This window comes from Lepidochelys kempii, chromosome 7, assembly GCF_965140285.1.
Source record: "Lepidochelys kempii isolate rLepKem1 chromosome 7, rLepKem1.hap1, whole genome shotgun sequence".
In the NCBI taxonomy this organism is placed as follows: domain Eukaryota; kingdom Metazoa; phylum Chordata; order Testudines; family Cheloniidae; genus Lepidochelys; species Lepidochelys kempii.
This window is the reverse complement of record NC_136386.1, coordinates 50,575,501-50,597,018: the sequence shown is the minus strand read 5'-3', so window position 1 is coordinate 50,597,018 and position 21,518 is coordinate 50,575,501. Positions and strand designations below refer to the sequence as shown.

Below are 21,518 nucleotides of genomic sequence, written 5' to 3'. Positions count from 1 at the left end.
CGTTTGAGTTCCTTCAGAACTCTTGGTTGAATACCATCTGGTCCTGGTGACTTATTGCTGTTTAATTTATCAGTTTGTTCCAAAACCTCCTCTAATGATGCCTCAATCTGGGACAGTTCCTCAGATCTGTCACCAAAAAAGAATGGCTCAGGTTTGGGAATCTCCCTCACATCCTCAGCCGTGAAGACCGTTGCAAAGAATTCATTTAGTTTCTCTGCAATGGCCTTATCGTCCCTGAGTGCGCCTTTAGTGCCTCAATCATCCAGTGGCCCCACTGGTTGCTTAGCAGGCTTCCTGCTTCTGATGTACTTTAAAAAAATTTGCTATTATTTTGGAGTCTTTGGCTAACTGTTCCTCAAATTCTTTTTTGGCCTTCCTAATTGTATTTTTACACTTCATTTGCCAATGTTTATGCTCCTTTCTATTTTCCTCACTAGGATTTAACTTCCACTTTTTAAAGGATGCCTTTTTGCCTCTCACTGCTTCTTTTACTTTATTGTTTAGACACGGTGGCTCTTTTTTGGTTCTCTTAGTATGTTTTTTAATTTGGGGTATACATTTAAGTGAACCTCTGTTATGGTGTCTTTAAAAAGTTTCCACGCAGATTGTAAAGATTTCACTTTTGGCACAGTACCCTTTAATTTCTGTTTAACTAATCTCCTCATTTTTGTTTAGTTCCCCTTTCTGAAATTAAATGCTACAGTGTTGGGCTGCTGTGGTGTTTTTCCTGCCACAGGGATACTAAATTTAATTATATTATGGTCACTATTACCAAGCGGTCCAGCTATATTCACCTCTTGGACCAGATCCTGTGCTCAATTTAGGACTAAATCAAGAATTGCCTCTCCTCTGGTGGGTTCCAGGACCAGCTGCTCCAAGAAGCAGTCATTTAAGATGTCAAGAAACTTTATCTCGGCATCCCATCCTGAGGTGACATGTATCCAGTCAATATGGGGATAACTGAAATCCCCCATTATTATTATTGAGTCTTTTATTTTAATAGCCTCTCTAATCTCCCTGAGCATTTAACAGTCACTATCACCATCCTGGTCAGGTGGTTGGTAATATATTCCTACTGCTATATTCTTATTAGAACATGGAATTTCTATCGATAGAGAGTGTATGGTACAATTTGATTCATCCTGGCCAACAAGGAAGACCCATAGTCACCAGATAGAATATTGCTCGTTCCTTTCCCCTCTAAAGAAGAGGTGGTTTGATTGGTGGTTTGAAAAGTGTGAATAGGGAGTGCTTTGTTCCAGGTGAACCTCGAGTGGGCCTGACTGTATAAAAGCCAGTCAGCTGTGAACCAGCTGAGCAGCGAACAGCAGAGCCGCTAACAGAGGGAGTTTGCCTGGGATCTGCCTGAGAGGAGGTACGCTAAGGGCTGCATTAAGGAGGCTGTGGTGGTGAGTATCTGAGTGTCTGTTGTGGGGACAGTTTGACAGTTTGACCGTGTGCTTGACTGGTGGTTTGAAAAGTGTGAATAGGGAGTGCTTTCTTCCAGGTGAACCTCGAGTGGGCCTGACTGTATAAAAGCCAGTCAGCTGCGAACTGGCTGAGCAGCAAACAGCAGAGCGGCTAACAGAGGGAGAGTGCCTGGGAGTTCACCTGGGGAGAGCCTGCTGAGGCTTACATCTTGCCGGCTTCTCTGAGTAGTTACTCCGACTCCTGAGTGAGCTCGTAGAAGGAAGGTAATATGGATGGGGGGTGTTCAGCTGTTGTGACGTGCACTGGATGTGCCATGTTTGTCTTTCTTCCACAGGACAGAAGCGACTTTGTCTGTACAAAGTGCAAGTTGGTCTCCATACTGGAAGAGAAGGTTCAAGGTCTGGAGCAACAGGTATCGACGCTGCTTTGCATAAGAGAAACTGAAGATTTCCTGGACAGACGTCAGGATATGCTTCTACAGGCACAATATTCTGAAGATTCAGAGCAGGCTGCGCAGCGGGGACAGGAGGCCAGTGAAGAAATTTGGCAGCATGTGACCTCCAGAAGAAGAAAGGGGAGCATCCATGTACCAGCAATGCAGATACAGGTAAGTAACCGTTTTCATGTTCTCTCCACAGGTACTAATGCGGAGAGTGTACTAGATGATACATCTGAGGGAAGGGAACAGAAGGAGACTCCGCCGATTGGAAGGCATGAGATGCACTGTCCTAGGGTTGGGGGTTCCACGACCACTGCTCCCAAGAGAAGGAGGCGGGTGGTGGTTGTCTGGGACTCTCTCCACAGGGGGACTGAGTCATCTATCTGCTGCCCCAACCGGGAAAACCGAGAAGTCTGCTGCTTGCCAGGAGCTAGGATTCACGATGTGACGGAGAGACTGCCAAGACTCATCAAGCCCTCGGATCGCTACCCCTTTCTGCTTCTCCACGTGGGCACCAATGATACTGCCAAGAATGACCTTGAGCGGATCACTGCGGACTACGTGGCTCTGGGAAGAAGGATAAAGAAGTTTGAGGCACAAGTGGTCTTCTCGTCCATCCTTCCCGTGGAAGGAAAAGGCCTGGGTAGAGACCGTTGAATCGTGGAAGTCAATGAATGGCTATGCAGGTGGTGTTGGAGAGAAGGCTTTGGATTCTCTGACCATGGGATGGTGTTCCAAGAAGGAGTGCTAGGCAGAGACGGGCTCCACCTAACTAAGAGAGGGAAGAGCATCTTCGCAAGCAGGCTGGCTAACCTAGTGAGGAGGGTTTTAAGCTAGGTTCACTGGGGGAAGGAGACCAAAGCCCTGAGGTAAGTAAAATATTGCTCGGGGATGCAGGAGTGAAATCAGGAAGGCCAAATCACACCTGGAGCCGCAGCTAGCAAGAGATGTTAAGAGTAACAAGAAGGGTTTCTTCAGGTATGTTAGCAACAAGAAGAAAGTCAAGGAAAGTGTGGGCCCCTTACTGAATGAGGGAGGCAACCTAGTGACAGAGGATGTGGAAAAAGCTAATGTACTCAATGCTTTTTTTGCCTCTGTCTTCACTAACAAGGTCAGCTCCCAGACTACTGCACTGGGCAGCACAGCATGGGGAGGAGGTGACCAGCCCTCTGTGGAGAAAGAAGTGGTTCGGGACTATTTAGAAAAGCTGGACGTGCACAAGTCCATGGGGCTGGATGCGCTGCATCCGAGAGTGCTAAAGGAGTTGGCGGATGTGATTGCAGAGCCATTGGTCATTATCTTTAAAAACTCATGGCGATCGGGGGAAATCCCGGACGACTGGAAAAAGGCTAATGTAGTGCCCATCTTTTAAAAAGGGAAGAAGGAGGATACTGGGAACTACAGGCCAGTCAGCCTCACCTCAGTCCCTGGAAAAATCATGGAGCAGGTCCTCAAGGAATCAATTCTGAAACACTTAGAGGAGAGGAAAGTGATCAGGAACAGTCAGCATGGATTCACCAAGGGCAAGTCATGCCTGACTAATCTAATTGCCTTCTATGAGGAGATAACTGGCTGTGTGGATGAGGGGAAAGCGGTGGACATGTTGTTCCTTGACTTTAGCAAAGCTTTTGACACGGTCTCCCACAGTATTCTTGCTAGGAAGTTAAAGAAGTATGGGCTGGATGAATGGACTATAAGGTGGATAGAAAGTTGGCTAGATTGTCGGGCTCAACAGGTAGTGATCAATGGCACCATGTCTAGTTGGCAGCCGGTATCAAGTGGAGTGCCCCAAGGGTCGGTCCTCGGTCCAGTTTTGTTCAATATCTTCATAAATGATCTGGAGGATGGTGTGGATTGCACCCTCAGGAAGTTTGCAGATGACACTAAACTGGGAGGAGTGGTAGGTACGCTGGAGGGTAGGGATAGGATACAGAGGGCCCTAGACAAATTAGAGGATTGGGCCAAAAGAAATCTGATGAGCTTCAACAAGGACAAGTGCACAGTCCTGCACTTAGGACAGAAGAATCCCATGCACCACTACAGACTAGGGACCGAATGGCTAGGCAGCAGTTTTGCAGAGAAGGTCCTAGGGGTTACAGTGGATGAGAAGCTGGATATGAGTCAACAGTGTGCCCTTGTTGCCAAGAAGGCAAATGGCATTTTGGGATGTATAAGTAGGGGCATTGCCAGCAAATCGAGGGATGTGATCGTTCCCCTCTATTCGACATTGGTGAGGCCTCATCTGGAGTACTGTGTCCAGTTTTGGGCCGCACACTACAAGAAGGATGTGGAAAAATTGAAAAGAGTCCAGCGGAGGGCAACAAAAATGCTTAGGGGACTGGAACACATGACTTATGAGGAGAGGCTGAGGGAACTGGGATTGTTTAGTCTACGGAAGAGAAGAATGAGGGGGGATTTGATAGCTGCTTTCAACTACCTGAAAGGGGGTTCCAAAGAGGATGGATCTGGACTGTTCTCAGTGGTAGCTGATGACAGAACAAGGAGTAATGGTCTCAAGTTGCAGTGGGGGAGGTTTAGGTTGGATATTAGGAAAAACTTTTTCACTAGGAGGGTGGTGAAACACTGGAATGCATTACCTAGGGAGGTGGTGGAATCTCCTTCCTTAGATATTTTTAAGGTCAGGCTTGACAAAGTCCTGGCTGGGATGATTTAGTTGGGGATTGGTCCTGCTTTGAGCGGGGGGTTGGACTAGATGCCCTCCAGAGGTCCCTTCCAACCCTGATATTCTATGATTCTATGATTCTAAGAGTCATGCAAGTGGTGACAAATCTGAGGAACTGTCCCAGATTGAGGTGTCATTAGAGGAGCTTTTGGAACAAACTGATAAATTAAACAGCAATAAGTCACCAGGACCAGATGGTATTCATCCAAGAGTTCTGAAGGAACTCAAATGTGAAATTGCAGAACTACTAACTGTAGTCTGTAACCTATCATTGAAATCAGCTTCTGTACCAAATGACTGGAGGATAGCTAATGTGACGCTAATTTTTAAAAAGGGCTCTAGAGTTGATTCTGGCAATTACAGGCCGGTAAGCCTGACTTCAGCACTGGGCAAACTGGCTGAAACTATAGTAAAGAACAAAATTGTCAGACACATAGATGAACATAATTTGTCCCCAAAGTATGGAGTTGCTCATGCAGTTGCAACACGTAGTGGACCAAACCTGTGACCCAGGTTTCTTGCTCCTCCCAATTATCCCAAAGGAGGTCGAGAATGCCACAGGTTTGCCTTCCACAGAGGAGCTCAAAGGGTGAGAAGCCTGTTGATGCCTGGGATACCTCCAGCATAGTGAACAGGGCTGGGAGTAAAGTGTTCCAGTGCTGAGCGTCTTTTTCCACAAACGTATGCAACATCATTTTCAACATCCGGTTGAAATGCTTTACCAGCCCATCAGTTTGAGGGTGGTACACCAACGTCTTGAAAGCCCATATGGTAAGTAAGCGGCAGAATTCAGCCCTCAGACAGGATACCACGTTGGTACCCTGATGAGTTAGGATCTCTCATGGTATCCCCATTCTGGTGAAGACTTTCACTAGCTCATCGGAGATCTTAGTTGCTGTAGCTGTCCACAAAGGGACAGCTTTGGGGTACCAGTGGCATAGTCAATAACCACCAGAATGTAGAAGTTTTCCACCCCTTTCCTTTTCATTGGCCCCACCAGGTCCAGGCCGATACATTCAAATGGGACCCATATCACAGGTAAGGGGATGAGGGGTGGCTTGGGTACTCCCTTCGGTCAGGCCGCTGGCACTCTGGGCAAGAGGCACTGTAATCCTTTACAATAGAACTGCAAAGATATGGACTCCAGAGTTATGGACTTGACTGGTCAACCGGACACCAAGTGAAACTGAAAGCAACCAATCAGGCAGCAGCAGAGACCAAAAAAATAAAAACAATAAAATACTGTACTGTGCTCGTATTGCATCTTAAAGGTAGGCACATCTGGGCAGTCTGTCCCCATCCTCACCCCCATGCGCAGGGCAGCCACTTACAGCGAGATGCTATGCTGCCAGCCCAAGGCAGCTGGAACCAGCCAGCAGAGCAGGAGCAGTGCTGGGGTCTGCACTGCATTCAATCCTCCCTCCCCTCCCACAACTGGGGGGCGAATGCACTGTTTTTAACCCCCTTCTCTGGCCAGGAGGGGGATGCACTATTTTTTCTCTGTCTCTCTCTCTCACACACACACACACACACACCCTGCCAGGAGGGGGACAAGCTTGCAAACTCATCTTGGGGCTGAGTAGGGAGCTCAGCTGCTGCTGAAGCCTGGCCTGCAGTGTCAGCTACTGGATCTGGAGCCTGAACTATACTTTGTTCAGAGTTACGAACACTTCAGAGATGCGGACAACCTCCATTCCCGAGGTGTCTGTAACTCTGAGGTTCTACTGTACCTCCTGGTGGATGCCTGGCTAGAAAAACCATTGGGCCAGCCTTTGGAGGGTATTTTCTACGGAGGTATACTGCCGAGGGCATCAAGTGGGCCAAGTGCAGGAGGCCACAGCATAGCCTTCACAGAACCAGCATCTCTCAGATGTCTTCCTGTGTCTGGGGGGTCTTTGACCACCCCAGTAGAGGTTGTCCCTCTGGATCTCAAAGCGGGACCTTTTCGGGTGACTAGCACCGTCCCCTGCCTCTGGGTAGGGGTGGGGTCATTGCTTGTTCCCAGACACTGTTTGTTCTCAGAGAAAATCCCCATCATTCGAGTTCCCTCTGGGCATCCTCTACTCAAGATAGTTAAGTCCCAGGCAGATTGTGAAGAGCTACAAGAATCTCTCAAAACTGGGTAACTGGGCAACAAAATGGCAGATGAAATTCAATGTTGATAAATGCAAAGTAATGCACATTGGAAAACATAATCCCATGTATACATATAAACTGATGGGGTCTAAATTAGTGGTTGAGGCCCAGATCTTTCTTGTGTGGTATCATGGATAGTTCTCTGAAAACATCCACGAATGTGCAGTGGCAGTCAAAAAAGTGATGTTGGGAATCATTAAGAATGTTGGGAATCGTTAAGAAAAGGATACATAATAACACAACAAATATCATATTGCCTGTATATAAATCCATGGTACTCCCACATCTTGAATACTGTGTTCAGATGTGGATGCCCCACCTCAAAAAAGATATATTGGCATTGGAAAAGGTTCAGAAAAGGGAAACGAAAGTGGTTAGGAGCATGGAATGGCTTCCATATGAGGAGAGATGAATAAGACTGGGACTTTTCAGCTTGGAAAAGAGACAACTAAGGGGGGATATGATTGAGGTCTATAAAATCATGACTGGTGTGGAGAAAGTAAATAAGGAATTGTTATTTATTCCTTCTCATAACACAAGAACTAGGGGTCACCAAATGAAATTAATAGGCAGCAGGTTTAAAACAAACAGAAGGAAGTATTTCTTCACACAATGCACAGACAACGTGTGGAACTCTTTGCCAGAAGATGTTGTGAAGGACAAAAATATAACTGGAATCAGAGAAGAACTAGATAAGTTCCTGGAAGATAGGTCCATTAATGGCTATTAATCAGGATGGGCAGGGATGGAGTCCCTAGCTTCTGTTTGTCAGAAGCTGGGAATGGGCAACGGGGGATGTATCACTTGATGATTACCTGTTCTGTTCATTCCGTCTGGGACACCTGGCATTAGCCACTGTCGGCAGACAGGATACTGGGCTAGATGGACCTTTGGTCTGACCCAGTATGGCCATTTTTATGTTCTTCTGATTTCTCCCATCAGCTGAGATCACAGCTAAAAGCACACAGGGGAAAAGGAATAAAAATCTCTAAGAAGAAGGAACTGTATCTCAATGCTCTTTGGATTCTGGGGGACATGGTTTTCTAAGCACAGGGATCCCTAACTGCTCAGTCTGGGTTAGCCCTAAAGGATCTATAGACCTTGCTTATTATAGAAACTTCTACTTTTTGAAACTTAAAATTGTAACTCAATTGTATATATGCTGACCTACTTTAATCTCATAAACAACTTCCTTGTTTTCTTTTTAATGACAGGTTTCAGAGTAACAGCCGTGTTAGTCTGTATTCGCAAAAAGAAAAGGAGTACTTGTGGCACCTTAGAGACTAACCAATTTATTAGAGCATAAGCTTTCGTGAGCTACAGCTCACTTCATCAGATGCATATCGTGGAAACTGCAGCAGACTTTATATACCCCTCAGACAGAGACAAACACCTACAAGATCTCTGTCAAGCTTTCTTACAACTACAATACCCACCTGCAGAAGTAAAGAAACAGATTGATAGAGCCAGAAGAGTTCCCAGAAGTTACCTACTACAGGACAGGCCTAACAAAGAAAATAACAGAACGCCACTAGCCGTCACCTTCAGCCCCCAACTAAAACCCCTCCAACGCATTATTAAGGATCTACAACCTATCCTAAAGGATGACCCAACACTCTCACAAATCTTGGGAGACAGGCCAGTCCTTGTCCACAGACAGCCCCGCAACCTGAAGCTAATACTCACCAACAACCACATACCACACAACAGAACCACTAACCCAGGAACTTATCCTTGCAACAAAGCCCGTTGCCAATTGTGCCCACATATCTATTCAGGGGACACCATCACAGGGCCTAATAACATCAGCCACACTATCAGAGGCTTGTTCACCTGCACATCCACCAATGTGATATATGCCATCATGTGCCAGCAATGCCCCTCTGCCATGTACATTGGTCAAACTGGATATATATAAAGTCTGCTGCAGTTTCCACGATATGCATCTGATGAAGTGAGCTGTAGCTCACGAAAGCTTATGCTCTAATAAATTGGTTAGTCTCTAAGGTGCCACAAGTACTCCTTTTCTTTTTTCTTTTTAATAAATCTGTATATAGTTTATTACAGGATTAGCTACAGATGTTGAATTTTGATGTGAGATCTGAAGTGCAATTGACTGGGGTAAGTCAATCCTTTGGGACTGGGAGAAACCTGAATATTCCTGTGATTCTTGGTGTAAGGGACCGTCTATCACAAAGGCAGGCTTCCCTGGGTGGCAATGCTTAGACTGTTTTCGTGCCTGAGGAGTTTACATTTGGTATTGGTTGGTTGTGAGTTCTATAACTAGATTTCACCAATGTGGGGTTTGTGCCCTGGTTTTAACAGTCTGCCCTGAAGTTGGTACTAACACTTTGCAAGCCAGCTTGACACAGGCTCTACAAATGATAATGGCAGAACACCAAATCAGCATTCTTAGAAACCTGTGCAGGGACCTTACACTGTGACTTCCCAAGGGCAGCAGGCCAAGGAAGCAGTACTGCAGCATGTGGCAGAAAGTGGGGACAATATATACCCTCAAGTCAGCGACACTGCTATAGGTACCCGCATTGCCCAATGGTATGCCAACATTTTTATGGCTGACTTAGAACAATGCTTCCTTAGCTCCCGTCCCCTAACGCCCCTACTCTACTTGCGCTACATTGATGATATCTTCATCATCTGGAGCCATGGAAAAGAAGCCTTTGAGGAATTCCACGATGGTTTCAACTATTTCCATCCCACCATCCACCTCAGCCAGGACCAGTCCCCACGTGGTGCAGAGCCAGACGAATACCCAGACCTAACCTACTACAGGACAGTCTCAGTGTGCTCGGAGCAGATGCAGCTGCAGCACTAGCCCTGCTCAGTGGTTGGTGTGGGGGAGCAGGGCAGGGGATATTTTTCTAGCCCTGCCAAGGTGCCGGAGTTGGGGGGACAATGGGGTGTGTGTGACGGTCTGCCTCCCGGGGTGCAGCCTAGGACCATTAACTCTCTCCAGCCTGGGCTGTCTCTCACAATGCCTTGCTAGTGACCAGCAGCAGACCCCTCCAAGAGCTCTGATTACTCCACCCAGTAGCATATGGAGCCCCACACACACCTATGTGCATGAATGCTCCCAGAGCCATTCATGAATCACACAGAGAAAGGCATCGGAGCCAAATCCCCCCAGCACTGTACCTCAGGAATATAGCGTCTTGCATTGCGCAAGATGGCCAGTGGAAATTAAGTAATTGGTTCACCTCTTCTACAATGGAAAGTGCAAAACCTGAGCAGATGTGCCCCACACGTCATACAAACTCATGGGTAAAGATAAACAATTAAACAAATTTATTGATGATAAAAGTTAGATTTTAAATTATATTAAGTGATAGGCAAAAAGTCAGAGTTGGTTACCAAAAGAAATAAAATATAAGCACACAGTCTAAACTCTCAACCCTGTTAGACTGGGCAGCAACTAGCTTAAGCAGTTCTTCTCACCCCACTGGATATTGCAGTCCTTAATTTACAGGTTTGTTCCTTAAACCTGGGCCAATCTCATCGTTGGTTCACTGTCTACACTGGTACTTTACAGCTGTGAAACTTGCAGCAAATTGTGTGGGGGGGTGTTTTTTCACTCCCTTGAGAAAGAAAGTTGCAGCGCTGTGAAGTGCCAGTGTAGACAAGCCCTTAGTTGCTTGCAGCATGCGTGGCAGCAGGAAAAGGCCCAGTGCATGGCCTGTGTGTCTGTTTTATAACCTCAGTCCATGTGCTTGTAGAACACAAGTCCAGGGATGTCTGGGGGCATTGCTGAGCAATGGGCAAGGTTGGGCAATTCTCCTGGTATGGTTTCATGCAGGTGAGTCATTGAATTGTGGCTCCCTTGCTGGACAATGGTTGTTGATGGGTTGTTTGAAACGCCACCCAAGTGTTGGTTACGTTCCTTTCTGTTGCCTCTGGGGAACTAATAGGACTGCCTCCCCAGTTTACAGTATGTTTTAGAGAGAACCATACATCACAGTTCTCATAACTTCATATGCATTAATGGAATACAGGTATGGATAGAGAAATGACTTTCAGCAGATCGTAACCTTTCCCCTGATACCATACAAAGCATGCTTTATATGTAAGATCATGATTATATGAAAATGAGGAATATGGAGTTATAGTATACTCCCCCAAGGTATAGAATGTCACAGGGGGCCATGGCACTAGCCCTGCCAGGGTGTTGGTGTTGAGGCAGTAAATCGTGTGATGTGGCGCAACTCCAGCCCTGCTCCAGTGCTTGTGGGCGAAATGTGGGGTCTGGCACACCTGGGCCTCTGCATATCACCCTCAGTTTAACCAGCTGGTGGAGAAGTTTAATGGGACCCTCAAGATTATGCTGAAGACTTTTATCGACCAGCATCTGCGGGACTGGATTTACTCCACCTGCTGTTTGTATACCAAGACATACCCCAGCAATCTATGGAGTTCTCCCCTTTCGAATTGCTCTATGGGAGGAGAGTGAGGGGACTTCTGGACTTAGTGAGGGATGAATGGGAGAGGAAGGCTTCTTCCATTGAGGAGTCAGTTTTGGAGTACATACTAATATTCCGGGAAAAGCTCATTGAGCTCATGGGTCTGGCCAGGGAGAACCTAGCTCGGGTCCAAGGGAAGCAGAAGGTCTGGTACAACCACTCAGCGCAGGCTCGTACCTATGCCACCGGGGACCAGGCTCGCTCCCATGCCACCAGGGACCAAGTGATTGTTCTCATCCCAGTGCTGAAGAATAAGCTACAAGCCGCCTGGGATGGGCCCTTTAAGGGTATCAAACAGCTGAATGAGGTGAACTATGTGGAACTGTCCAACTGTGCTCTCAGCCACCAAGGGTACCAGGTCAACATGATAAAGCCGTACTGTGACATGCAGAAGTTGGTGCTGGCTGTGTGTGGCCAGTGGGAGAAGAAGAGGGAAGATCACCTAGTGGAGCGCTTCCCTGTGACAGGGGCCAACCTTCCTCTGGAATCAATTCCCCTCTCTGACCAGCTATCCTCTGCCTCCCTCACTAACTTAGCTGTCCCACTGGCGTGAGAGGTCAGAGACATGCTGACTTTAGGGGTGATCCAGCCGTCCTTCAGCCCCAGTGCCTTGCCCGTGGTGCTGGTCCCCAAGAAGGACGCGTCTATCTGGTTCTGTGTGGAAGCTCAATGCCATCATCGTGTTCGATGCCAAACCCATGCTTTGGCCTGATGAGCTCCTAGACAAGTTGTGGGGAGCTTGGTACCTATGGATCTCATCAAGGTTTACTGGCAGATGCCTTTGGAGCCAGATGCCAGATTGAAGTCTGCTTTTATCACTCCTCTGGGACTCTATGAGGTCTTGGTCCTGCTTTTCACCCTCAAGAGGGCACCTGCCACCTCCCAGTGCCGGACTGATCAATTACTGAGTGGGATAGAGGACTTGCTTTGCCCTAGCGTACATTGATGATATCTATAACTTTAGCCAGACATGGGAGGCTCATATATCCCTGGTGAAGGGGATGCTGGGTCACCTCTGCAATGCAGGACTGACTGTTAAAGCTGAAAAGGGCGGGCTGGCAGAAGTGTTGCACCTGGGCCACAAGGTGGGGAGTGGCTGCCTAAAGCCAGAGCCATCCAAGGTGGGGGTGCTCAGAGACTGGCCCACTCCCAAGTCTAAGAAACAGGTCCAGGCCTTTATGGGGATGGCAGGTTTGTACCCCATTTTAGGTCGCTCTATGCTCCCATCACTGAGCTATGTAAGAAGGGTAAGCCAGATAAAGTGGTCTGGACTGAGTACTCTGTGCTCTGAAGAAGGCTCTGGTCAAGTGCCCAGTTCTGGTAAGCCCAGTCTTTGACAAACTCTTCATGGTGTTCACTGATGCTTCAGACAGTGGGCTGGATGCAGTGCTGATGCAAATTGATGCAAAGGGGGAGAGACACCGATCGTGTACCTGAGCAGGAAGCTGCTGCTCCTGGAGCAGAGCTATGTGGTCTAGAGAAGGGATGTCTCACCCTGGTGTGGGCCCTTAAAAAGCTGCAGTCATTATCTAGTTGGATGGTGCTTCACTATGTACATTGACCACTCGTCCCTGCTGTGGCTGCGCTGATGAAAGGGGGCAACGCCAAGCTCCTGAGGTGGAGTCTGGCGCTCCAGGATTATGACATGGAGGTGGGCTATGTGAGTGGCAGTGCCAATGTTATAGCTGATGCTTTGTCATGAAGAGACGGGGCCTGAAGTTCCCCAGGTCACTGGCTAAACTGACCTTGCTCACGTCAGACTCAAAGGGGGAGAGATGTGACAAAGTGGGAGGGTTTTTTCTTAATGTTTTTCATGAATACTGTGTGTTTCCCCTGTGTTACAGGCTCAAAAGGGACCTAGGAAAAATAAATCACAGTCGGTGCTCTCCAGGGCTCTAAAAGGGGAGCTCAGGTAGGCTGCCTGCCATGGCCTCACACCGCTCCTGGAAACAGCTGGCTGCTGACAAGTCTCTGTGGCCCCTAGAGGAGGGAGGAGCTCCGTGCGCTGCCCCCAGCACCATCCCATTGGCTCCCATTCCACCCCATCCTTCACCCCCAACCCCCTGCCCTAGATCAGAATCCCCTCATACACCCAAGCTCCCTCCCAGACCCCACATACCTTCCTGCACCCATCTCCCCTGCCCCAAGTCAGAATCCCTGCACCCAAACTCCTTCCCAGAACCCTGCACACCCTCCTGCACACCAATCCCCTGCCCCAGACCCCTCCTGAACCAAACTCCATCCCAGGAAAAAGAATTGTATACAGGGGCCCAACAAAATCTAACAGCCCCGGGTCCACAGGCTGGATCTGGCCCTGATGGTCGTACACTTTGTAACCTGGTAACTGATGGCCAGGACCCCTCTACCAAGAGCCAGCCAGCTGCGACAAGTTGGAATAAGGACAGAGGTGGAGACCAGGTTACGTTTTTGTCTGGAAAAGAGACAAAGCACTAAGGTCAGGGTGCTGCAGGGTAGTCAGTCTCCTGGTTTGAGACACGCTGGGACAGCCGAAGGGTCTGGATTCCCCCCAAGATGAACTTTTCTGTAACCCTGCTTTATGTGTCTGATGCACTCCATATGATGTTATGAAAATATGCTAATGAGTGCGAATATAATGTAACTGGAATATGCTTCATGCACAGTGTCTTGTAAGATATCATTACAAAGCTTATAATCTACTGAGTGTGCTCATCCTATTTGTATAAATGTATCATTCTTGTATCTGAAACTAGAAATATGAAATATAACTCTGAGGTCATATTGTAATTATGCAAAGTGTGGGTCATTAATGGTGGTTTGGGCCATTAATGGTGGTTCCCATTAACCAGGACAAGTGACTGTAGATAGCTCTATTTACTTGTAAGTCTTCCTGTACACCTGTGTGCTGGCAAGCAGGTAATGAAGTCTTACAGTGACATATAATCATGTCACCTGACCTGGGATCCATCTTTAACTTGGTATTTTTCCATTGAGAAGGAGGGGTGGGAACCCAGTGAGGGACAAAAGATTCCCGCCTTGTGCCAAAGCTATAAGAGGGGGTGGAACAGAACAAAAGTGGCTGCAGTAATGAGAAATCCCCTAGCTACCACCTGAGCAGGAACAAGGACTTTACCGCGGGAAAGGATTGGGCCCAGACTAGGAAGGTCTTCAGTGAAAAAAAGGCCTATTGAAAATCACTGAGGGTGAGATTAATTATTTTCAGTTTTCTTACTGTATGAGGCATAGACTTACGTGTTTTATTTTATTTTGCTTGTTTTGTTATGTTACTTTGTTCTGTCTGTTATTACTTGGAACCACTTAAATCCTCCTTTTTGTATTTAATAAAATCACTTTTTACTTAACCCAGAGTATGTATTAATAGCTGGGGGGCAAACAGCTGTGCAGGGTAAATTGGATTTTTTGGGGGTTTGGAGCCCATTGGGAGTTGGGCATCTGAGTGCTGGAGAAAGGAGCAGTTCTTAAGCTGTTTTCAATTGAGCCTGCAGCTTGTCGGGGACGTGGTTCAGACTTGGATCTATGTTTGCAGCAAGATCCAAGTGCCTGGCTCAAACCAGGCAAGGTACTGGAGTTCCAAGCTGGCAGGGACAACAGGCTCAGAGGTAGTCTAGACACATCAAGTGGCAGTCCCAAAGGGGGTTTCTGTGATCCAATTGATCACAAGTGCTAACAAGCTCTGCTCTACGCTGTGTTCTTGTCAACTAATGAATGCTTCTGTTTCACTACGCTGGCTGGCGGAGTCACTGCTGATTGTGAAGTGGTGTGCAGGGCCCATCCAGGGGGACTTGCTGTAGGGGAGCTCACAGGGAGCTGAATGCTCCGAGGTCAGACACAGGAGGTGCTGAAGGCGAGCAGGCTGCCCTGGAGAGAGTGGCCCTGAGGGGAGACACGCTGCTCCAGAGTCCTGCCTGACTTCATTCAGGGCAGTTCCAGAGCACCCAGCCTGTAACTCCATGACAGCCAGTCTCCTCGAACCAGGTAGCCAGCCCCTTAGCCAAGAGTCCCCTGTGACTCATATGTCTACACTACAGTGGAGCTAAACGCTTTGAGATCGATCCACCAACGGTCAATTTAGTGGGTCTAGTGAATACCTGCGAAATCGACAGCAGATCGCTCTCCAGTTGACCCCTATACTCTACCCCTGATGAGAAGAGAAGGTAAATCATAGAATATCAGGGTTGGAAGGGACCTCAGGAGGTCATCTAGTCCAACCCCCTGTTCAAAGCAGGACCAATCCCCAACTAAATCTTCCCAGCCAGGGCTTTGTCAAGCCTGACCTTAAAAACTTCTAAGGAAGGAGATTCCACCACCTCCCTAGGTAACCCATTCCATTTTTCTCCCACTGACCCCCCCCGCAGTGTAGACCCCCTGGTAACTCGACCTAAGGTACGTCAACTCCAGCCATATTATTCAGGTAGCTGGAATTGCGTAACATAGGTCGACTTACAGCGGTAGTATAGACATAGCCTCATCAGGCTGCGGCTTGGATCCAGCAGAGCAGGGATGCAGGCAACTCTGCTCCCCACCTGTCCCACAATGAACACAGCTGTGCTCGGGGGCAAAGCCATTGTTCCACCAAACCCGGCTGAACCCAGACTTGCTCACTGGGGACCCCAGTGCTGCTGGTCATGCCCATTCAGCTCAATCCAGCAGCTGCTAGTTGCTAGTGCCTGTCACCTTCTGGGCTGACCGGCTCTCCTCAGTGTGCTCCAGCCCCACTTTGCTGTGTAATCTCACTTGGTACACATCAAGTCATGGCACCCTCTGATTTCTAGCAAGTCCTTTTATTCTGTTCCCACAGAAATACCTTGTAGGGCAACGTCTCGGAGGGGGTCACAATACAGGAGGTGGCACACTGAAATACATGTTCTCACAGAGCACAGCAGGACGACACACCATTCACAAGGTCATTTCACTTACAACTGGCAATTTGTTCTTTTGTTTGAGCTTTGTACAGCACCCCTTCCCCGCTCCAAAAACCAATGCAAAGGAAAGCCCCCAGGAATGTGAGCACGGGGAGCGGATGGCAAGAGTGGTCAGCGCAGCGAGCCCACCACAGACGTGTGGCCAGTGTGCTGGGCAGCGAGAGGCACTCCGTGGCCTTGCTGGGTTTTGTTGTCAGTACCACTGGAGATTCCACACTGTACAACTATTTACATGGCAGAAATGGAGGGGGCTGGTTCAGCCACTGCTGAGCAAACCAGCGGAGGGCAAGAGCCCAGCTAGAGCCCTGGAGAAGCATATGCAGACTATGCACTTGTCATTGGGGGGAAATCGCCTTAGAGGGCCCTAGAGCATTGCTGCTGGGGAACATCCTGCTGCCTGGGGCAAGGACAGCCATGCCTGCCCCCTTCGAAGGCGCAAAACAGCAGAAGCCCAAGAGCGAGGCTCTGTGTTCAGGACTAGCTGACTCGTCTACCTAAACCAGTACCCCAAGCGAGCCCCTGGCAGCCAAGGCTGAGAGTGGGCACACCTGGGCAATGCCCAGGATGGGCAGGATGTTAAGAGAGTGAGATCTCTCTGTTCTGCATCACCTGCTGGGCTGGCACCATGCTGCCCACGAGTGTGGCTAGTGCAGATCAGCAGGCTTAGTGCCCAGCAGCTGTACTTGGTCCATGACTAACTGCCTGCCTGCCAACTGCAGTGTGGCCATGTCTGCAGTGCCATGTTGGGCAGGGTAACCCTGCTAAGCTCTGACCTGGGGACTGCTGTTCTGCACTCTCCGACAGCCTGGCCAGGCAAAGGGCTCTGTCCCCCTCGCTCTGGCACACCTAGGCCAGGGGCCTGGCTTTGCCTCCTGTCTGAGCTGCAGCACCTAAGCAGGAGGTGGGAGGGAAATGCTCCTGGCACAGCTGGGGAGGGACTGACTCCCAATCCCCCAGCGACAGTGACGCTCCAAGTGCTGGGCCGGCCTTGGCTTACAATGAGTGTGGTGCTGGTGAAAGATGCTGCATCAAGAGCTCTAGAAGTGGATGCCCTCTATCCTGGGAGCTGATGTGACCTGGGAAGCCATGGTGCAACCCCCCTCAGACCCCCAGCACTCCCGCCATGTGCCGGAGTCTCCAGCAAGGAGCCCTGCATGGCGAGAGGAGAACTCAGCCTCCATGGCCATCAGAACGTGGCCTCTGTGCCGATATACCACCCAGAGGCTCAGTCAGTGACTATGGCACTGCAAGCAGTTGGCTGCAGTGAACTAGAGTGAGCCCAATGGTCCGATTCACACCAGCCACTGAGCAGCCAACAGAAGTGCTACCTGTCAAAATACCCACCCCCTGTAGACAAGGCCACAGTAATCTGCACAGATCCACAGCTAGTACTGACCCACCCCCATGCCATGCCCAGGCAGAACACTGCTCTGAGCCTGCACATGATCCCAGAAACATGCAGCTTCTGCAACATCCCTCCATGCTCCCTGACCTCAGACATGGGGTATCAGCTGCACCCTCCCGGGGTCCCATGGCGATCAATAATGGGGGGGGGTCCCATTCCTTTCCATGGTCTCCATCGAATCAGGGCCTCACGGCTCGGATCTCAGCAGCTGTCTACAGAGCCTGGGGTTCCTCCCAGCTGCAGCATGGGTGTCACAGCCCTGGGGGGCTCCCCTCTGTGATGTGAAGGTCTCTGCAACGCAGAGAGAGTCTGGTTTGGCAGGTCACCCAGTGTCAATGTGCAGCAGCTCCAGCCACTCCTCAGGGGTGTCTTGGCATGTGCACAAGATCCCAACCTGGCCATGGTACCCGACCCAGAACAGTGCAGATGCTGGTGCTCGTTCCAACCATCTGTGCCTGGAACCATATATGGGATCACTTGGTGCCTGCTGTTCTGCAAGGATGGCTGAAGTGCCTCTTTCAAGACAACAAGGCCCATGGTGGTAACCATTTCCAGCTCCAAGACAGAGCATTGCATACTGGGACCTGTAGTCTCTGTCAGTGGCACCTCTCTACTAACAGGGAGGGTGGATTCATTCTGCCCCAGTTAATGTTGGCCTTGGGGCAGGCTGCTGACATAAGCCTGGCTTGGGCAGGTTCGGGTACCCCTGGCTGAGAGAATGGGAGGACAGTGCAGCAAGCCCTAAGCAGAGTGCAGAGCCCAAGCTTCTTGGACGGAGGTGCTTTGGGATCCGAGAAGGAGAATGTGGCTGGGCCGATCACTCACCAATCTGGCACAGCCAAGCTGGTGCACACTGCAGAATGAGTTATGTGGTGGGCACCCCCGGGTCCTGCCCAGTCCCCACAGGCTCACAGTGCCCAGGGCCACAGAGAAGGCTCCGGCCCCGTCTCTTTGCAATGCCCGCTTGCCTGAAAGGGCTTTACAGTCTTCATCTAGCTTGTGAAAACACAGGGCTCAGCCAGGTGGCTACTGGCAGGGAGGGCATTGCAACTGTGGGGCAGTCTGCTTCGCTTTTCTATTACTGGGCCATGCTTAGTCCTCTCTCCATGGATTCCTGGGGTAGTTGTTCAGGGCTCTTCAGTCACGGGAAGGAGCAGCATTGAGAGCCGACACCACTATGAGACCTCTCAGCCTCACAAAGCAGGGCAGGGAGGTTTCAGTGCAGAAATTCTAAAACCAATTTCCAGAGCTGTTCCATACTGTCTTTCTCTCCCCCCACCACCCTACCTGTTGCCTGCTTGCCTATTCTGAAATGGGCCAGGGCTGGACAAAGGTCTATCTCAGGGAACCCCTGGTGGTGCTGTGTATTGGACCCTGCTAGCCACTGCAGGGCAAGAGGCAGAGAACTCAGACTCATCAGCTGCAGGATGTTCTGCTTCACACTGGGACTGTGCCATCAAAAACAAGTGCATAAATCTGCTACTAGCATTCAACATCGAAGATGAACCAATGAGAAAAAAATCCTCCAAGCAAAGAACTGCAAGCGTTAAACGTAAATGATAGCATGCAGAAAAGTAGCAAGCCATGCTCTACTACAGGACAGTCACACGCCTTTGGCAAAGTGTCCCTCGATGGGTCAAACATGCCACTAATTGAAATGTTATACACATGGGTGTTTGCTATAAAGATCACTATCGAGTATCAATAGCACAGTTGCAATTAAATCCTTATACAGAACATTGAACTTAGTAAATATTAACAGGATTTTTTCAATTTTGTATTTCATTGCATAGAACATTAGACATGAGACTAGCTCGCGGTTACCCAAGGTGGATGGAAGCTCTGATGGATCACACCAATGAACTGTTGTTTTGAGCATGCTCAGCATGAACAAGAGACTGGCAGGAAACTGACAACACAAACAAATGAAAACCAGAATATTTGTACACTTGCTGATTTCTCTACGGTGAAACAAGCTTTCCATTTGGTTTCATTCTGCTCTCCTGGGTTACGGTCTGAGGAACTTTATCCTCGCAGGTTAAACATTTTGCTGTGAGTAGCTCCTCCATCTTTCTGAGCATGCAATGGCTTAAGAAGGACTTGAATTGCACAGTAATAAGAAGGAGAATGGCAGAGGCAGCGCTCTCCTGATCTTGTGCTCGTTATAGCCTTCTGGACTCTATTGCTTCTACAGACAACAGCCTGGGTGCTAACTCAGCACAAAGCAGAAAGGAAAGAGAATTCAATACAAAGGAAACCAAACCAAAAAGAAACAAGAAACCCCCAGCCCCTGGGTGTTGATGAGGTATAGATGTAAATCAAAGTGGAATGATTAAGGCTGTTATGGAAATAAAAATAATACCCGGGCATACATAAAACAATGTGTGATGTTACCAATGGATAGCACTGCCATTTGAATGCTTTAGAATGGCTTCAGGATGGCTTGGGGCGGCTGAGAGACATGCCTGGCCAGTATCTGCTTTGGGAAAAATCAGCCAGTTTACGCACTGCCTTTCAGAGTCCTATGGCCTCGTATCTCAGTAAGGAAACAGTGTTAGGTCCTAATTGAAGTTCTCTCAATCCCCCGGATGGGGGTGTGGAACACTTTCCGTTGCAGGGATGGTGAGAGTACAGGAATGCTGAGCATGCGGAGGGGCCAATGGGGCAAACTGGAATGTGAAGGAGATTGGAGCCTTCAGCTGCCAGCCCTAGACTCATACATGGCTCAGAGAGAGGGAAAAAAACCTATGAAGAAACTAGAGTTAAGATTCAGTCAGTGAGCAACTCTGTGTATAATCTCAAGAATGGGCCAGTGGTCCCCCCATCAGATCCCCGGCCCAAGGAGACCACAGGAGGGACCAGTCCTGCACAAGCTCAGAAGTATCCTCTGAGAGCAGGGCAAACCGCACCTCTGTGACAGTCACGTTGTGGTACAGGCCCATGATTTGGCAATGTTCCTGATGGACACTAAGCTGTGTGGGTGTTCCCATGGCTTGCTCCAGACAGTACACAGAGCCAAGAAGAGGTCAATGTCCTCCTGCAGTGCTGCCTCAAGGCTCTGAAGAAGCTTGCTACAGGTAAAGGCCTGGTTTGCTCAGTGAGACCCAACATCGTCTCTTCGGCCTTCCAGGTCACGCTGGGCCCTTCTGGCCTTGCAATCTGTGAAGCAGCCTAGTGGTTTCCATGGTTTCAAAAGCTTGATGAGAGACAGAAAGAGACAGAGAGATCATTGACAACTGTGTGTGTGTGCAGCGCCTGGTGCAATGGGCCCTGATCCATGACAGAGCTCCAAGTGTTTTGCTATCACTCCTGCTCCTCCTGCCCCCCTTGGCACACACAGTCCTCTAGCTTGGGAACAGCTCTCTGCAGGCACAGTGGCCAGTGGGAGGAGTGTGTAGCCTGTTTACAATCAAGGAGATGGCTGAGGAACTCCTGACCCAATGAACTGCCCAGCCCCAGTGGGCCCTTAGCTTAAATCTGGGCTCAGAGCTGTGCATTTCACCCTCTGCAAATTGGCACTGCAGCCCCGCCACCTCCCCAGCAAGCCAGGCCAGGCTCCCGCAGCTCTCCTGCCATAGCTCTGCTGTTCAGCTACCCATTGCCAGGCAGGGGTTCAGCAGCCCAGAGACACCCAAGCAGTGGGTAATGCTCCAAGCAGGAGGAGTGGCCTGGGCATGCCATGATTCAGCAGCTACAGTGTCATCCAGTCCCCCTTGGCAAAGGGCTGGTGGGGAGGGTGCTGGGGCAGTGGCAGCCAAAGAGCGATCAACTCATCTCTGTGGGGAAACATGGGCCGGCAGTCCCATCTCTCACTCCCAGCTCTCCCAGGCAGGGACTGTTATTACATTCTATGCAGTGCCCACACCACAGGGACCAGTCTGCCCTGTCAGACCCTCTGCTGTACCCGTGTGAACAGCCGCATAGGGTGCGAATGTTGGTGAGAGCAGGGCTGGGGGAGCCAGCCTGGACACTGAGCAGCCTAGGGCAATAGCTGCCTGGCTGCCATGCCCAGGAGATGGCATGGGGC

At 49.4% G+C, this 21,518-nt stretch overlaps 1 protein-coding gene across 2 annotated transcripts in view; it reads right to left on the bottom strand.

Moving 5' to 3' along the window:
• Positions 1-15,929: 15,929 nt before the first annotated feature.
• The window catches only part of BSN (bassoon presynaptic cytomatrix protein), a 464,919-nt gene continuing 459,330 nt past the window's right edge, over positions 15,930-21,518 (bottom strand). For both annotated transcript variants that reach the window (XM_073352634.2, XM_073352633.2), the window contains exon 12: positions 15,930-20,687. The gene's annotated coding sequence lies outside the window, so the exon portion shown is untranslated. The remainder of the gene's footprint in view (positions 20,688-21,518) is intronic.